A 16,714-nucleotide genomic window follows, 5' to 3' on the forward strand; every position below is an offset into this window, starting at 1 on the left:
TTGCTTTTTCGCGCTATTTATAGGCGGGTGAAATCGCGGGAAAATGAAAATTTCGCGATTCCGATTTTTGCAGCACGATCACCGAGAAATTCTAAGAGAGATTCGGGCGTCAGAAATCCAGAACTCAAAACAAATATCTATGATATGGGAAAAACGATATCGAAAATCTCAAAAGCGGTGTAAGTTAAATCTGTCCCGAAAAACTACTTTTTGCTGTGATCGCCGGACGACAAAACTTCATTCTGAAGAAAGATTGGAAACGTCGAAACAAATCTGGCAACGCGGACGGAATCTTTGTTAGAAGTCCCGAATAGAAAAAGTCTTCATCCATTGCTCGAAAATAGGGTTTCGAAGCAAAGAAATTAGCGTCGGCGGACATCCGAAAAGTGAAACCTATCGTGCGTACAGTCCAGAGTTCCGAAATGAAACGCTGGTCGATGGAAAAATAAAGAGAAACTTTAAATTTTCCGAGAGTTCGAAATCTCACTCAAAACGTTGCTTTAAGAGCGAAATAGCCTATTCTGGACACGCTCGCCATAAGGCAGGTGTGCAGACGACTCGCACTAGCTCCGAAAGAAACAACGCCACATTCCTCGAGCAATTCCTGAACTTTCTTTTTCATTAATCTTTCTCAAATATCAAACTCCTGTCACGCTTACACTGATTCCACGCGTGAGTCGGAAATTAACTTGTTCCGAAAATCCGGGTCTTACAATACTCCCCTCCAAAAAGAAAGTTTCGTCCTCGAAACTCAGAGTTCTGAGAAAAGTCCGGAATACAGTTCCTTGATCTTATCTTCCAATTCTCATGTAGTAGTGCCTGTGTCATTGCTCCTCATAATCTTTACTTAAGCAATATGCTTTCCCCTTAACTGTTTCACTCTTCTATCCCCACTGCTAACTGTCGGCGTCTCAAAAGAAAAAACATCATTCAACCTCATGTCGTCTGACTCGATTACTTGCGTCGGACCTCTGCTTGAAATGATACCGGTTGGCACTCCGTGCAGTCGCACAACCTTAGCCACTTACTTCTTTACTTTCGGTCGTCCGGAATTCTTCTTAAACTCAGTGCCTCTCTGTCATCTCAAAGTAGATACTCAACTTGTCCTCGTGATCTTCATCTACAGTCCAAAACTCCACTTGTTCGTTCGATAACTTCTAGACGAATCCTCCCCCTTGGAAACCGCTAGTCCATTAAAACACCTCTAACTTCGTAACTATTTTTACACACACCAAGAAATCACACTTCTACTTAGTCACTATTCGAATTAAAAATCGACTTATGTCCTTATTTCTTGTCCTTCACTAATCGTATCCCCTTCAACATCAAGTTATCAACAACTTATAAGATAATCCTCTTCTTAATATCTAACAATCCATTATTATCGTCTTCTTCCTTAGAACTTCCCTCACTCAAACCTATTTACACTTACTGAAATCCCTAACACTTCGCACAAATCGAGACTTATCCTCTGGAAGATTAAATCATAACTATACCTCAAGGGACTTAACTAGCCATCTTATCATCCGATCCTTCAACATTCTGAGATTTAACTCTTACCGTAACCGCTAACACCCCCAAATCTCTTATGTGTACAGGAATCTCAGCTCTCTAGGACAACCTTAGCCCTAGGATTCTTATTCAACTTTATCAAAATTCACTTGTTACCCGTAATATGCATCATCAAAATCCATAACAAAGTCTCATTGACTCTTAAACTCTACGAAACTCATCAAAATATAACAACCTTAGGTATTCATCTTAATACTAACACCTTCCTTTTTGTGACTCAATCACCATTTCGTCAATCAACTTCTTAATCTCTCAATCAAATTCTGACAAACTTCGAGTCCTACACACCTTAGACAGACATTCATAGATTTAAAACCTAAACCTTCACCAAGTTTGGTCCTCTAATGACCTTTAATCCTTCGATACTTCTTAAATGAATATCCGTTCCTTAAAACTATAACTCCTTCACTTACCCAAACGACCTGATAAATGTCGTCATGCTTCCACACTCACCACTTGATCCTGCTATCCATAATCATAACTTATTATGCTAACATCATTCAAATCTTATCACATGGTCATGATGTCCGCAACCTCATAATCAACATCAATCGATCACCAACCTTAACACTCCACACAACCCAGAATTCCCTTACTTCAAGATCTCTTTTATACTACACCTCAATGGTCTTAACCCGAAACTCACCTTCAGGTCTTCAATCTTCTAAGATTCTACTCCTATTGTCACACCTACAACCATAAGATCTCCTACTCGTACGCGATTCTCGACTCTCAAGATTCAATCTTAACCCTAAGATTTCAATCCAACTTAGTAAATCTCACTTAGTAATCTTAGCATATTTCTTTGGAATCCATATCAACAACCTCAAGTATTCAACTTATGCTAAAACTTTCTTTCTCCAACTTAATCATTAATTCAACACTTTTCAAGCGAAAATTCATTTCTTAAGACTATAATGTCTCCACATATTAATCAGACGCTTAGCAAAACTTATTCCTCGAACTCGACTATAACAATCTAGTTCAGAGCTAATTCTTCTCAATCTCGCTACCATCAAGGTATCATCTAAAACATGATTAAATCCAACTTATTTAGTCTCTAACAACTCCCCTCAGCAATCACATAACCTATGACTTCATAACTTCCGAGAAACTACTTAATACTTTTCTAGCACTAAATCTCTTGACTTGGTCTACCTCTACTTGGAGTAATCACACGAACTAACCAATCAATGTCTATACGACACTCATCGAATTCCAAAGATTTAAATCTTAATCTTTCACAATCAAGTGCTTAACACGAACTTTCCTCCCAAATCCGACTAATCCTCAATCAATTCAAATTCATCTTACACATCCTTCCATCAAAGTCCATAACCAGTTGTGATTCCGAATATCACCCCCTCAATATTAGGTTGATCAGGCCTAATACATCGAAGGTGGAAATTTAGAAAAACCCACTGGAACAGTCAATGAGTTCCTATCCTCCAGTAGTCACAAATATCCTGATACTAAATCCTTTAAGGATCCCGCTACGGAACTACACACCCTCAACATAACACGTATACTACCCATACGGAATCTCCCTAAGATTCGTTCTTCAACTACTAGCTTCCTCATAAACGCATCGGTGGAAGACTACTTTCTAGACTTAGTGTGCTATTCCCAACCTCGTGTAACTTCTATAGTTAAATCACGAGCAACCTCGAATAAGGTCCTACATCGTTCCCACGTTCTTCCTCGTTCAACTCCTCAGCTCTTGCCCTCCTTGGCATGAATCCTTTCCTCTGGAGCAAGTTGTTTTCCTTTCCCAACATTCCCTGATGATTCGCCCCTGAGTGCCTTGCAGTCTTGGGAGAAATGTCCCGGTTGGTTGCAATTGAAGCATAGACTTTCTTTGGTCTTGCAGTTCACAGCTAGATGCCCCTCTCGGTTACACTTGAAGCATCTCCGTCCAATCACTGAGCATTTGTTAGCAAAATGCCCAAACTTTCTGCAACGAAAACATGTCACTCCTTTGTCACCAACTGGCTTCCCCCCCAGTATCAGCAGTCGTCGGTTTGTACTCTCTTGAGATAAGATTTCTTCCCTCGGAACGCTGATATGGTCCCCACTTATGGTAGCTCTTCCTTCCGTTGTAGCCTTGGGAACCTGACCTCATTGGTCCCCCAGCTCCAGTTCGGTTCATTCCTCTTTGTTGATACATTGCTGTCGCCATCAGTCGTTGATGATGCTCACGTGTAGCCTCCGCCATCCGGTTAAGACCCACCATCCTATATCCCATCGAACGTCCGATTAGTACTAACCATACGGTAGCACTAGACAAACCACTCAATCCGATTGAGTAGTAACGCAAGCAATTAGAGCGAAAATCGCTCTGCAGACAATCAATTTTCACTCTTTGTAGAGTCACACAACCTAGCACAGAAGACCTATTCCCCAAAGACTCCCAAAAGACTCGACTAAGCTCTGATACCACAATGTAACACCCCGATTTCCAGGTGTCACTTTAGTAACCAAAAATAATCTTTACGCGGAAAACAGGTAATTTTTTTCGATTGATTCCTTTAAATCAAAACGATAAAGAAGTAAAGACAAAACACAACTACTAAACTAACCAATATACATCAAATATAAACATGTACAGCCTCAGCTGCACTTCCACGCCCCACACACTCGCAGTGACTCCAAAGTAGTGTGCCCGTAGGCAAATATTTACAGATCCAGAAGTGTGAGTGAGAAAAAGTATAATTACAAACCACCAGGAGAAAGTCGGCCTCAAAATGGCCTAAGCAAAGACCCCTATGGTCCGACTGACTCACTGTGATCCCTCCGCAAGAGAATCACACAAAAAGCCATGCATCGGGAACCTACCCTGTCCCAAAAGCAAAACGAATCAGAGCTATTACAGTAACAGCCAACTCCAAAAGACTCTAACCACCCATACCCCACACTACTATCATCGACCCTCCCTCGATCAGGCATGAAGTCCGGGTCCTCGTCGAAAGCTTCAGTAATAGTCGTTCCGCTCCGGGTCTTTCCCGCACAACGAATCATCACGAACCGGCTGACAGACGCCTGGCAGCAGGCCGACCGCCCAAACACAAACATACAAACAAAGCCAAGGCGCTAGGGTCAACTTACAGAATACAATAGATATACAATCAACATGCGATAAAGGGGGTATATACATATGTTGTATATATATACATATAAGTTATGTATTGCCTACTCTAAGGTATATACATAGCATGTTCTCGAATCTCCTACACAGTTCAATCATTAATACCTAACGATGCTCATCAACATCAAATCATCATAATCTCAACATATGAAGTTAGGTGACAAGGTTAGTCAAACAATGTATCGTCCTCCCAACACACACGTATCCAACTAAACCAATGTTCCCTGTCGTTGCCCTAGGGTAAACGAAGATGAAATCTCACGCTTCCATGAAGTCTCACGCTTCAATGGGGTCTTACGCTTTCACGAAGTCTCACGCTTCAGTGAAATCTCACACATTCACGAAGTCTCACGCTTCAGTGAAGTTTCGCGCCTTCACGAAGTCTCACGCTTCAGTGAAGTTGCACGCCTCCGCAAAGTCTCCCGCTTCAGCAAAGGTGTACGCCTCCGCAAAGTCTCCCGCTTCAGCGAAGGTTCCCGTCTCCACAAGGTCTCCCGCCTCAGTGAAGTTTCTGCTTTCACGAAGTCTCACGCCTCAGTGAAGCTTACTCACTTTCACGAAGTCTCACGCTTCAGTGAAGTTCCATGCTTTCACGAAGTCTCACGCCTCAGTGAAGCTTCCCGTTCTTCACTATGGATGGACCATTCCCGTTATCCATCCTGGATGAACCATTCCCGTTATTCATCCTTGGTGAACCATTCCCGTTATTCACCATATGATATGCACAGGTGAACCATTCCCGTTATTCACCCGATTGATGCAATATGGTTAGCCAAACAACGAATCGCCCTTACCACGGAAGTGTTTAGCTCACAACCCAATCCCAACAAAACCATGAGTTAGTGTCGGTCAATACAACACAACTCCCACCACAAAACTCACAAACAAGCCCAGAGTCTGTGCCGGTCAATACAGCACGACTCGAACAACACTCCCAAGAGTACTAGAGTACTCGGTGACTTTCAATCATCACCATAGCTCACCTTAGTGGCTTTCCCCAATTCCAAAACTCTCCAAACCCACAACAAAAGCCGACTTTTCCCCGTCTTTCGTAAATATTTTCCCCTTTAGTTCTCCTATGATTATTCGTTTAGTAAAAACGTTTCGAATGGAATTAGTCAAGTTATGAGTTTACTTCTCAAAGTCTAAGTCTCCCAGAGTCTCTAGTTTTCGAAATTCTAATCATTCTAAGTTTTCCAAAAACCCTCCAAAAGAAGTTTCCCGGGGAAAGTCTAAGTATTCAAACGAATCCCAACAAATGGCTAAGCCTCAAACCCCTCGTTTGGACTTGCCTTGGGTTGTTCATCCAACCCGAAATGTCAAGGATCACCAGATCAATGAATCTCCACTCCGAAGTCGCATCAAAACGCTCAATCCAACACAACATCAACATCATAAGTTATGAAAACATTCATAACAATAAACCATCATCATAATCAATATCATAGCAAAGCATAAGTCGAATTTATCGACGCCTATTATGAAATCATAGCTAATATATATGTAAGTTGCCCTAACCTCGAGCTGTTCCAGCTTCGCAAACAAAGTTCTCCTCAAACAATTGCTCTGAGTCTTCCAAAGTTCCCTCAACTGAACCTCGGAGAAAAACAAAGCAGAATCCGAACAAAATCGATTAGTTCAATCGCAAAACAATACATAAACGATAGACAAAGCATTAAAGCTTCAGAATAGGACAATCAGGTACGAAAAGACAAGTTTTCGAAACCGAAAAACTCCCCCCTAAAGGAAATAGTCCACGGCCTCAAAGGAAAAAGGGCTTCGGCTCTTTTTCTTTGATCAAATCAATTCACAAGGTAGTTTTAGGGTAAAACTAAGGCAAAGAAACTGTCAGAACAATTTTCGGACAATCGGGCCGAAATACGACTACGCAGGGGCATTTTGGTCCAAAATAAAGGCTCAAAACTTCAAAGTTATCCGTTCTGAAAACAGATTTGACAGCAACGATCCTCATGACATCCGTTACAACAAATCCTAAAGGCACGAAGTCAGATTATAGCTTTACGACAATAAAGTTTCGAAATGTGAGACAAAAAGAGTTTTGAGTCAATTTTCAGATCCTGGACAACTGAATCGCAATCAGAGTTTACTGACAGAGGTTTTAGACTCAGGGGAACATAAGGAACATAACCCAAGCGAGAAATCAGAGAAATCGGACAATTTTAGTAAAAGCTCAAAACTTAGAGCACAGAAACGACTTCAGAAACTCAGCAGAAACAGTAATCAGAGGTAGGATTCATGATAGTTACCTCGATACCTAGAAGCAGGGACGAACTGCACGAAGATTGGTCAAGGTTTCGCGAAAATCTTCTCCTCCCTTCTCTCCCAAGAACTCGCGGCCTCAAATGGTGAAAATGAGAGGATTTTTGCTTTTTCGCGCTATTTATAGGCGGGTGAAATCGCGGGAAAATGAAAATTTCGCGATTCCGATTTTTGCAGCACGATCACCGAGAAATTCTAAGAGAGATTCTGGCGTCAGAAATCCAGAACTCAAAACAAATATCTATGATATGGGAAAAACGATATCGAAAATCTCAAAAGCGGTGTAAGTTAAATCTGTCCCGAAAAACTACTTTTTGCTGTGATCGCCGGACGACAAAACTTCCTTCTGAAGAAAGATTGGAAACGTCGAAACAAATTTGGCTTCGCGGACGGAATCTTCGTTATAAGTCCCGAATAGAAAAAGTCTTCATCCATTGCTCGAAAATAGGGTTTCGAAGCAAAGAAATTAGCGTCGGCGGACATCCGAAAAGTGAAACCTATCGTGCGTACAGTCCAGAGTTCCGAAATGAAACGCTGGTCGATGGAAAAATAAAGAGAAACTTTAAATTTTCCGAGAGTTCGAAATCTCACTCAAAACGTTGCTTTAAGAGCGAAATAGCCTATTCTGGACACGCTCGCCATAAGGCAGGTGTGCAGACGACTCGCACTAGCTCCGAAAGAAACAACGCCACATTCCTCGAGCAATTCCTGAACTTTCTTTTTCATTAATCTTTCTCAAATATCAAACTCCTGTCACGCTTACACTGATTCCACGCGTGAGTCGGAAATTAACTTGTTCCGAAAATCCGGGTCTTACAACCGCTGGCCTGGGCGATCACAAGTAAGGAGTCACAACAGATGAGGATTTCCTTTGCCCCAAGGTCTTTTTCCGTGATGACACCGGCTATGCAGGGCTCATATTCTGTTTGATTGTTGGTTACGGGGAAACTAAAAAGGAGGGACTGCTCCACTATCATTCTTGTGCTGCTCTGCAGGACTATACCCGCTCCGCCCCCCTTTTTGTTGCTTGAGCCATCTACATGGACGATCCATGTCACCTCGGGGTGTGCGTCGTTCTCGTCGGTCATTTCCAAATGAAATATGCCAAAACTTGCGCTTTGATGGCGTGCTTGGGCTCATAGAGGATGTCGTGTTCTAACAGTTCGATCGACCATCCTACCATCCGACCAGCCAGATCTGGTTTTTGAAGCACTTGGCGGACCGGTTGGTTGGTTCGAACGGTTATGGGGTGGGCCTGAAACTACCGTTGGAGGCGACGAGCGGTGGTGAGCAAGGTCAGGGCTACCTTCTCGAGCGTTTGATACCTTATCTCCCCTCCCTTGAGCGCCCGACTGACGAAGTAGACCGGTTGTTGTTGCCCCCCTTCTTCCCGTACTAGCACAGAGTTTACTGCTTTATCTCTTACTGCCAGGTATAAGAACAACCTTTCCCCCAGCTTTGGGCTCGAGAGGATTGGTGGTGTGGAGAGTACCTTTTTGAGTTGAGTGAAGGCGGCTTCCGCCTCTTCCGTCCATTCGAAATTTTCTACATTGCAGAGGAGAGCGTAGAAAGGTAGAGCTCATAGGGCGGCCTTTGGGAGGAACCGTTCTATTGCCACCATCCTTCCCGCTAACTGTAGAACTTCTTTGACTGTTCGTGGGCTTTTCATGTCCCTGATCGCATTGCACTTATCTAGGTTCAGCTCGATTCCTCTGTCGGTAAGCATGTACCCGAGGAACTTCCCGCTGCGAACTCCGAACATACACTTCTCAGGATTTAGGCGCATGTTGAACTTGGATAATTGTTCGAAGACGGCGGCCAGATCGACAGCGTGGTCTCCACCCTTTGGAGTTTTTACAATGATGTCGTCGATATATACTTGTACTGACTTCCCTATCATGTCGATGAAGATCTTTGTCATCATCCGTTGGTAGGTGGAGACTGCGTTCTTCAGGCTGAACGGAAGCATCATATAACAATAAGTTCCTTGGTCCGTGACGAAAGTCGTCTTCTCCTCGTCCTCCTGATACATAGGGGTTTGGTTGTAGCCCGAGTAAGCATCCATTAGAGAGAGGTACTCGTAACCTGAGGAGTTATCGATCGGTGCGTCGATGCAGGGCAAAGGAAAAGGATCCTTCGGGCAGGCCTTGTTCAAATCGGTGTAATCGACGCACATACGCCATTTCCCGTTTGATTTCCTGACTAGAACGACGTTTGATCCCCGCCCGTAGGAGTTCCTTCGATTGTTCCTTGATAACTCCTTGTTTCTCGGCGCTCATCTGTCTCTTCTTCTGCGAGACTGGTCTGTGTTTGGGGTTGACTGTTAGCCGGTGGCAGCAGAATGCGGGGTCAATCTCTAGCATGTCGGAGGGCGACCACGCGCAAAGTGTGTTGTTGCCGGTCAAGAGCTTTTCCATGCGAATCGTCGGATCATCTGGCATTCCCTTCGCAATCATGGTAGTGTCCCCTCTCAAAGGGCCTACCCGAATTGCGCGAGTTTCGCTGTCGGGTTGTAGTCGTCTGTCCTCCCTTGACTGGTCCACTCGCGGGTCCAGATCAGTCATGAAGCTGTTGTGGTGGTAGCGGCGGGACTCACTTTCTCGGGTCAGGCACGCTTTCTTTCTCTTCCTTTCTTCCCTCGCTAGACGGCAACTGGAGTTGTAACATCCTCTGGCCATGGCGAGGTCCCCTTTGACGGAGATTACCCTTCAGGCCAAAGGGTATTTCAGCATCAGATGGTGGGTGGAGATGATTGATCGGTAAATGTTGAGGCTAGGTCTTCCCAAGATTACATTGTAGGTCGTCGGACATTCTACCACCAAGAATCGGGCTCTAATCGTCTTGCAGTAGTTAGGGTCCCCCAGCGAGAGACAGGTGTCGAAGTAACCGAGAGGGAGAACCCTGTCTCCGGTAAAACCGACTAGGTCGTCGTCACAGGGAATTAAATCCTTCATTGAAAGGTCTTTGTATGCCTCGTAGAACATGATGTCGGCCGAGCTACCTGTATCCACTAGGACTGTCTTGACCTTCCCGTTGCCAATGAGGGCTTCGACGACAATGGGGTCATCCTCCTCGCCTGTGTCAGGACCGTAATCGTCCTCCGAGAAACCGACCACCTCCTTCTTTTTGGGGGCTTCTTGAGGTTTTGGTCTAGGTCATCCTTCTGAGTGCATAATCATCCTGGTACTTCTTTTCCGGCTGTTGGAGGTGGGTCCTCCCGTTGCAAAACCGCCCGCTATTGATCCTACCTCCAGGAGGTTCATTCCATGGTGTCTATGCACCTCGTTCTGGCCGTGGCGTTCCGGACTTCTTCTCCTGTCAGGGCTTCTCTTTCTCTCTGGGCTCCTCCTGCGTTCTGGGCTCCTTCTGCGCTCGTCCCGAGGGGGTTCCCTCTGTCGGTTATAATGATGATTGTGACATACGGGAGACCGTGCCCTGTACCTTGTGGGGAAGACACTTCGTCTTAGTGTGGGTGAACGTGGTAGAAGGAGGTCCCCGGACGATAGCGCGACGTACTTGGCTAACTGCCTGCCCGGATTAGCTCTTCCACCTTGTCCTTTAGATTGAGGCACTCGTCTGTGTTGTGGCCCTGACTGTTGTGAAAATCGCAAAATCTTTTCGAGTCCAACTTGTCGCCTTTTGTGAGCATGGGGGGCAGTCTGTCCCTAAGGTCAGATGATGCTTTCTCCCGAACATTCTTGACAAGGGGGTGTTTAAGGGGGCGTAGTTATCAAATCTCTTTCTCTTCGGTTTTTTCTCTTCGCGAGATCTTTTCTGGTCCGGTTGGTTCCGAACATGCTGGTTGCTCTCCTTTTCCTTCTCGGGAAACATGGGTAGACCTGATCAGTTTGACGCTCTAAGGGCTGTTGCGTCCTCCATGTTGGTATACTTTTCTGACCTTATTTGGAATTTCTCCAATGTCTTGGCCTTCTTTCCGTCGAGCGAGGTTAGAAATGGCCCAGGCTTAAGTGTCGTCCGTACCAATACCAGGCGTACTTGGGGGATTAGGTCCGGAATTTCCCCGGTTTCCTTATTGAAGCGATTGAGGAAGGCCTTCAGAGACTCCTTCTCCCCTTGTTTTACCAGGGCTAGAGTTTCTTCGGATTTTGGAATGGTCTTGACTGACGAATATTGGGTGTTAAACCTCGCCGCTACGTCTTCCCACATGTGAAGGCAGTCGTGTAGCAAGTTCTGAAACCAGTTCATAGGTCCCTTGCCTAGGCTTAGGGGAAAAGATCTGCATAAAATGGGGTCGCTCGCTCATGCATACTGCATGGCGCCCACGAAGAAGTTAACGTGCTCCTTGGGGTCTGTGCCCCCTTCATAGAGTTTCATTTTGGGACGAGACCAACCCGGGGGAAAAGGAAGCATCATGATTTCTGGAGATAAAGGGTCGCTCATAGGTGGTGGTAAGGCCACCAATGCACCTATATTCACTCAGGCCGGGGAGGTGCTCCTTCGTCTGGATATGCTCCGCTGAGGGGAGAGTTGGTGCTGGTTTCTCGTGATGGGCTCGTGTCGGCGGATGTTCTGTTGGTGTGATGGTTCATCTCGGACAGAGGGTGTCCGATGGTCCCTTATCGTTTCTCGCTCTAGGGTCCTTTGAGTTTGTTGTCTGGAACCTTCGTCTCGGTCTTCCACCTGTCTAATTCCGTCCTAAAGAAATTGGATCTCAGATTGGGAGTCTTGAAAGCGGTACTGTCGTTCTTGTTTGTCTACTGCGGCTTGATCCTGTTCCATGGCTCGAATTCGTCCTTCATGATATTGAAGAGCTTTGTGGGTGGCGCCCGGGGCAATGGTTTGTTGTTCTGCGACCCGATTCCAAGGCGGGGTTGGAAGAGTTGCTCCTACTGGTCCCGGAGGAGCTGGCTGCTCTTGTTGGCATTCGTCGATCGTCTCGACGTGGCCCTCCGGAGTGTTGAGTCATCTGGAAGTGGCGCGGGTCTCTACCATGCTTGTTGGAAAGGAGTGTGGATGGCTTTAGTCACGATGGGTTGGGAGAAGTTTCACCGGTCCCCATAGACGGCGCCAATGATCAGGGAAGAACCTTGACCAAACCTACCCAGAGAGGAGGGGTAGGGGGAGGAAGGAGAACGGTCGAGTGGTCTAGCGCTTGGCTGGGAGAGGTAGGGTGCGATCCATCATCCTAGAAGGGGGGTCCTGCAAAGTGCTCCGAAGCTTAAGTTAGTTGAGGGGAAAGTCTAAGTTTTTCAAGTGTAAAGTGAGGTAGAGATAGATAGATACCTTGACTCTTGGAAGTTTAAGGTCTTTTATACTTTGGTAGATACGTGGGGTTCCCCGGCTAAAGGGTAGTTTCATGAGTGTTCCTGGTACTTGGGTGGTTCCCTACCGCAGGATCCACCTGCAGCGCCTGACATCCCCAGAGATCTCACGGCTCAGGATTCCTCATAACCCACCCTCTGTCCTCGACACGTGACCCCAGCCCTCAAGTACTGGTTGTGGGGTCCGCGATGGGATGGTTGATTAGATCTCCCCAAGTACGTAAAGGGGTCCCTTATCCCCTGGCCGGCCCGTCCCGTTCAGAAGGGTGACCATCGTCCCCGGGCGTAATTCTCCCATTGATCGTCCCCGCGTGTAATTCTTCAGGTGGTCATCCCGTTCTTAATGGCCCCTATCGGATTGATGATCCTTCGGACCGGTTGAATTGCCCCATCGAGGGACAGGGGTAGTTATGACCGCCCGGACAGGAGGGATTTCTCCTGGTCCCAGAACAAATGTCATGGTACCAAATTCCAAGTTGTGGAACCACTGTGCTGCCTTGAATGGTACATGGAACCATTGTGCTGCCTTGTTGATATGTAATTTTTGTTCCTTTCTATTTGTATTTTGACTTTATTTTGTTATGGGTTGAGGTATTCCTTGTACCTCCATTAATATATGATTGCTTATAAATAAATAAAAACAAATTCCAAGTCGTTCATGGATAGCATAGCCAAAAGCCCAAAAGCATTTATTGAAACAATATTTACATTACATAAATGCACTAATGCATTTTTCAAAACCATTCTTTATCTTTCAAGACGGCAACGTGCAACTGCCTCGAGATGCCGCCTCTGATATAAGGCTCACGTTTTTCCTTTCTTCTTAACTTAATTTGCTCATCACCAAGTACTGCAAAGTGCTAATGTACTTAATTTTTACTCATTTTCACTCGTTGACCAGCAATATATTAAACCACGGGCTTATGCAAAATTTATACATATGTCATAGGTGACCTATGTCATATTCAAATTGTTTAATGTTTAGTTACTCATTCCCCCAGATTTAGATTCTTTAATTATTATGTGAAGTGAGACATTTTTTTTTAAGAATGTGAAGTGAGACATTGAATCAATTTCTTTTTATTTAAATACTCCTTCCGGTTCTTTTTATAAGAAACACTTTAGAATTCTTTTTTTGTTCTTTTTATAAGAAACACTCTTATAAAATTAAGTCAAATAATTTTTTTCAATGAAAAGAGACCTATTCCCCATACAAAAATTTGGAGAGAAATTGCAAGCACCCAATAGATATTGTCAACATTTATGATAATTAGCATGATTGTTATTGTGAAAAGGAAAAGACATCATTGGAATTAAGCATAGTAGTTTATTTTATAAAAAATATTAGTTTCCAGGATTTGTGTGATTTTGTCAAAGTTTTTCTTGTAAAAAGGACCGGAGAATGTATTTAAAGCATTCTAAATATAGAAACATATATAAGAGAATTCACATGAAATGATGCTCGCCTCATTTTCACCGGGCTAACAATGTATTAAACCATCGACTTATGTAAAATTTATGAATGTGATTCAAATTGTTCATGTCAAGGAAAGGAAAGGAAGATTACAACTCATACAACGTGAGATTAGATCATCTGATGTTAGAAGTCCCACATTGCTTGTGCCTTGAACATTTAAAGACTTGATAGCCTAATAAGAGATGGGCCTCGCGCGCAGGAGATTTGGGCCAGTTGGCCCAACGTAGTGCAAATCCTCCGATTTGCCCCCTCCCCCCCTACCACATACTTGGGCCGGACTTACTTTTTGCTGAAACTTTATTTTATTTTTGCTCTTGTGAAGCTTATCTGGAGATCACCGTCCACCACCGTCCATGTGCACCGTCCACTCCATTAAAACCTTGGAACCTTGGAATTTTCGTTTTTGGTTGACTGTGCCTGACTGCCTTGAAAATACAATACCTTCTTCACAAAAAAATTATGTGCAACTTACCTTGTTATTAACGAATTTTATGCCTATATATAGAGGCCGAATTTTGCTATGCAGATCATCCTCATCTTCTCTCTTCTCTTTATTTTTCCTTACTTTGTTCCTGAGCAATTACAGTATTCTTTCATTCTTCACCAGTTCTGTTACCCGACCACGCCGGAGGAAGCTGTTTAATCCTTGGGAGGTGTTCTGGATATTCCGGGATAAAACCTTCAAGGACAACGAATTGATTTTCGCGACTCAGCTTATTGTAACACCCCGACTTTCAGGGGTCACTTTAGTAACCTGTTAAAGTAAATATGCAATATTTTCCAAAAGGGATTTATAAATGCGAGTATTTTTTTTTCTTTTCGAAGCATTTCTAAAACATATAATGCAAACTCCCAAACCGTAAATAATTTACATCCGGCCTTGACCATGGCACAACATAAAAGACATGACAAATAAAATAAGATCCAACAACGGACCCACTATGTAATGACTCCATAGATCCGATATACTCCCTATGATTTCCACACTGGGTAACCATAGGCATGCAATGCACCGGAACCTACCCAAAACCTCAAATAAAAATCATAAAATGATCCTGCAAGCTTAAACCAATAACGGTAAGCTTTTCTACCCAAATGCTCTAGCCTTACACCCGACTCTATTCTTCGAGTCTTCTATAGTTCTTCCACAAGGAGTAGCATCTGCTCACATCGCCACCTTTCGTCGTCTGGCAGCAGGCCGACCGCCCAAACACAAACATACACACAAAACCAAGGCGCGAGGGTCAACTCACAGTATACAATAGATAATGCAAACAACATGCGACAAAGGGGTATATACATAGCATGTTATCAAGTCTCTATCAGCGAAACAATATTCGATACCTCAACAATTCAATATGCAATATCTCAGCAATTCAATAAACAATATCTCATGATTCAAGTTAGGGTGCATGTATGCTTGCAATGCAATTCAAAATGATTCGGATAATTCAATTGGGATGGGCACCATCGAGTTAGTCCTAACACCGGCCTAGTGTTTAACCATTTCCGCTCAGGTGTCGCTTACAAACTCATGCATAGTCGGACCAGTCAAACTCTTGGTGTTCTTCATGAAGGCCCGGTCTTTCGACCGTCCCAACCTTCGTGAAGCCCGACCGAAGCCGTCCCAATTTCACCGAGGCCCGATCTTTCGACCGTCCCAACCTCGAATGTATGCATGATGCAATATGGTTAGCCAAACATCAAATCGTCCTCACAACGCAAGTGTTTAGCTATAACCTCAATTTCAAAACTCAAGGGTTTAATGTCGACCCTACGACATAAACTCCAACAAAAAGAGTACCAATGTACTCGGTGACTTCCTCTCGTCACCGTGGCTCACCCTCGTGGCGTCCACCAATTCTCATGAACTCAAAACAATGTCGACTTTACGACAGAAGCTCCAACGAGCTTGAGTAATAAAAGTACTCGGTGACTTCCTCCCGTCACCGTGGTTTACCCTCGAGGCAACCACCATAAATCTCGAAACTCAGGGCTTGTCGACTATTTCCCGTTTTTGAAATCATTTACAACTCCTAAGTCTCCCTAATGTTCTCATTAATCAATTAAAGCGTTCAAGTTTGAGTTTAATCAATTATGAGGTTTAATAACGAAATCCAAGTTCTAAGGTTCTCAATCTCCAACTCTAACTAATTAAAGTCCCCAAAATCCCCCAATTGCAATCCCCGGGAAAAGTCTAAGCGTTCAAAAGAAGGGCTAGGTCTTAGACCTCCGTCAGAAGCTGCCGAGGGTTTCCTCTCAACCCGAAAGATCAACAAAATCAACTCAAATTTCCTACGCTCTGCAATCGCGTCAACACGCACAATTCGATATCAATTCAATTATATCATTCTCCAATGAGCGATGAAATCAACAATTCAGTGCGGAAAACAAAACCTTGTCAAATGCACTCGAAAGCAGTAAGACCGAAACAAGTAAACGGCCGAAGCCTCTCAGAAAACGGAGATAAACGTCTCAATAAGTTCACTCGGCCGAAGCCTCCAGAAAATATTTTCCGGTTCAAAGCGATAAACAATATCCAAGCAATATTCCCTAACAAGGCAATATTTAATATTCAAAACAATAATCAAGTCGAATTAATCGACGCCTACAAAGCAATAGCTAGTAAGTAAGTTGCCCTCACCTTAGGCGCTTTCCTTACTAAGTTGCGACTCAAATCCAATCCAATCATATCTATACTTTCCCGTGTTGGTTCACTTCCTTTTGTTCTTTTGCTTCGTCGCCAAGCGCTTCCGTTATTCGTACCCTTCATAAGTACACATAACGTAATTACTAATTGAGCTACCTACTTCCCAAGTCTAAAGCTACAATCTCAAGAGGTTACTCGACGAAATCACAAGTTAAACTCAGTCTCCTTAATTGTTATAAACCATCAGGATCAACTTCAGGAATTAAGATAAGTCGTCATAATGACAACAAAACAATAACAGTATTCAA

At 44.0% G+C, this 16,714-nt stretch overlaps 1 long non-coding RNA gene across 1 annotated transcript; it reads right to left on the bottom strand.

The window, feature by feature from the left end:
• Nucleotides 1–4,122: 4,122 nt before the first annotated feature.
• On the bottom strand, nucleotides 4,123–16,468 carry LOC130731904 (uncharacterized). Its single transcript, XR_009016881.1, has 2 exons — nucleotides 16,401–16,468; nucleotides 4,123–4,611 (listed from the first exon to the last, which is right to left on the bottom strand). It is a non-coding gene; the product is annotated as an uncharacterized LOC130731904 (long non-coding RNA).
• Nucleotides 16,469–16,714: the final 246 nt, after the last annotated feature.

Source organism: Lotus japonicus, chromosome 1, assembly GCF_012489685.1.
Source record: "Lotus japonicus ecotype B-129 chromosome 1, LjGifu_v1.2".
Lineage (NCBI taxonomy): Eukaryota > Viridiplantae > Streptophyta > Magnoliopsida > Fabales > Fabaceae > Lotus > Lotus japonicus.